The sequence below is a fragment of the Lepus europaeus genome, chromosome 3, assembly GCF_033115175.1.
Source record: "Lepus europaeus isolate LE1 chromosome 3, mLepTim1.pri, whole genome shotgun sequence".
Classification (NCBI taxonomy): domain Eukaryota; kingdom Metazoa; phylum Chordata; class Mammalia; order Lagomorpha; family Leporidae; genus Lepus; species Lepus europaeus.
The window spans coordinates 121,288,288-121,291,267 of NC_084829.1; the positions used below are offsets into that span (position 1 = coordinate 121,288,288).

A 2,980-nucleotide genomic window follows, 5' to 3' on the forward strand; every position below is an offset into this window, starting at 1 on the left:
TTACAATATCATACCTTAAAAATATGAATGCTTTGGGGCCGGCACTTCTCTGTCTCTCTCTCACTGTCTAACTCTATCTGTCAAACAGATAAAAAAAGAATGCTTCATTTTAAGATCTAAAGTAATATCTACATATGGGATCTGCTGAAAATATTTTAAATTTTCTAGTTGCATACATTTGTTTGGGACAAGACAAAGCATTAGATCAGTTCTGAGGAATAATATCAAGACAACTATTGGCATTTCCGCCCTTTTGGCTCTCTGAGCACCACCATGGCGGTCGGCAAGAACAAGCGCCTTACGAAAGGCGGCAAAAAGGGAGCCAAGAAGAAAGTGGTGGACCCATTTTCTAAGAAAGATTGGTATGATGTGAAAGCACCTGCTATGTTCAACATACGAAATATTGGGAAAACACTGGTCACGAGGACCCAAAGAACCAAAATTGCATCTGGTGGTCTCAAGGGTCATGTTTTTGAAGTGAGTCTTGCTGACCTGCAGAACGATTAAGTTGCATTTAGAAAATTCAAACTGATTACGGAGGATGTTCAGGGCAAAAACTGCCTGACTAACTTCCACGGCATGGATCTTACCCATGACAAAATGTGCTCCAAGGTCAAAAAATGGCAGACCATGATTGAAGCTCATGTTGATGTCAAGACTACCAATGGCTATTTGCTTCGTCTGTTCTGTGTTGGTTTTACCAAAAAACGCAACAATCAGATATAGAAGACTTCCTATGCTCAGCACCAGCACGTCCGCCAGATCCAGAAGAAGATGATGGAAATCATGACACGGGAGGTGCAAACAAATGACTTGAAAGAAGTAGTCAAGAAATTGATCCCAGACAGCATTGGAAAAGACATAGAGAAGGCTTGCCAATCTATTTATCCTCTCCATGATGTCTTCATTAGAAAAGTGAAGATGCTGAAGAAGCTCAAGTTTGAATTGGGAAAACTCATGGAGCTTCACGGAGAAGGTAGTAGTTCTGGAAAAGCCACTGGGGATGAGACGGGTGCGAAAGTCGAACGAGCTGATTGCTATGAACCACCTGTTCAAGAATCTGTTTAAAATTTAGACTTTAATAGTGACAAATAAAATGTCCTATTTGTGATGGTTTGCTTCAAAAAAAAAAAGACAACTATTGCAGAATATTATTATTATAGTTAATAACAATATACTGTTTTCTTGAAAATTGCTGAGAGTAATTTTAAATATTCTCATCACAAAAATATAAATGTGTGAAATGATGCATATGTAAATTAGCTCAATGTAGTTAATCTACAATGCACATGTATTTCAAAACACCATGTTGTTTTTTAAAAATATATAAAAATTTGTCAAAAATAGCATGAACACTAAAAAAACAGAACTACTCTTTCTAATTTTTGATCACAGAACTTTGATCTTAAGAAATCCTATATGTAAATTTCAGATCAGCATGCCATGTTATTCCACAAAATAATTTCATATAGGAAACAAATAGTAGGATAAACAACCCTGTAGAAATAAGATTTATTTTTACTTAGGAAAACAGAATTCATATGTTTAACAAAAAAGCAAAGAAAAATATTCCTAAACACAAAGAATTTATTTTCAAGAACATTCCATATCAGCAGAAATATTGTACCTACATTGTTCTGATTTGATGTCAGCACATTCTTTCAGCATCTACCACCGTGTTCTGTTGGAATTCTTATTTTTGGATGAGTGATCAATTGTTTCATGTTGATGTTCCCCAGCAAGCCATAGGTTCACCACAGCTGAAAAAATTTTCTAAGCTCTAAACAAAATCTCCATAGGCAAAGTCAGGACATGAACTTTGAAACGCAAACACTGTGACTCTGTAGGAGTCTACTAAGGGATTTGATGCAGGGATTTCATGGTAGTGGTGCATTTATCACTTCTTGTAGATCAAATCATAAAGAAGTGAGTAAATTCCACATATAAATGATTACACTTAACTCTCAGGACTTTTGATATGCTCAGTTTATTGCATTTACCAAAATTTCTCCTAGACTAAATATGTATTATTAGCTATACTATAAAATAAATGATGTCAGAAGCTTGGAGCAAGTTGTTCAAGTGACACATTAGGTCAAGCCAAATGTGCAGCCTCTAAATCAATAGCACTGAGAAATATTGCTATGGACAAATTGTGGTAACATAGAGATTGGATTTTTTTCCTGTCATCTCCTCAAAAAGGATGGATGGATATTTGATCAGAATAAAAACTGCAAGAAGTAATTTACATGTATTTGCAAGATTACTGTCCCTTCAGAGAAGTCTGATGAAAATAAGTGCAAATTTTTTTGGCCTTCCTTGTCAGATTCTTCAAGAACTTAACCATCTGCTCCCTAATCTACCAGGACACAACATAATTCCAGTGGAAGTGAATCCCACATTCTGAATGTGATTCAAAAGGACTCCAAAACTAAATGACATCAGCATCAAGATTCCGTTGCCCTGCATATTTAGTAATCATGTAAGAGTAAGACAATAACCCAGCCTCCATCTCACAAATACCTCTTTCATTTCATCCTCAGCTCAAAGCACCTCACTGAATCAATTAAACTATTATAAAAACATATCCTATATTGCAAAATGAACTTCATTGCATAAATGGGTTACCATGAAGCAACAGAGAAATTTCCCTGCCAGTTTGGTTTAGTCTTTCCTCTTTACTTTTAGGAACACTTTCCTCAAAATGTAGGCAGACCATATTTCACAGCTTTTCTTGAAGCTCTGGATGACCATGCGATTTGTTTCTTGCTAATAATATATGAACAGGAATAATGCTTATAAATTCAGCACCCCTTCTTTACAACTTTTAAATAATTCTTTTTATTTATTTGAAAGGCAGAGAGACACAGAGAAACAGAGACCTTCTATTCCCTAGTTTACTCCCAAAATGCCCACAAAACCCAGGGCAGGGCAAGTCCCAAACCAGGAACCTGGGGTTCCTTCTGCTTTCCCACATGGG

The 2,980-nt window shown here is 36.2% G+C and overlaps 1 pseudogene; it reads left to right on the forward strand.

Moving 5' to 3' along the window:
- Positions 1-245: 245 nt before the first annotated feature.
- Positions 246-1,126, forward strand: LOC133757085 (small ribosomal subunit protein eS1-like; annotated as a pseudogene).
- Positions 1,127-2,980: the final 1,854 nt, after the last annotated feature.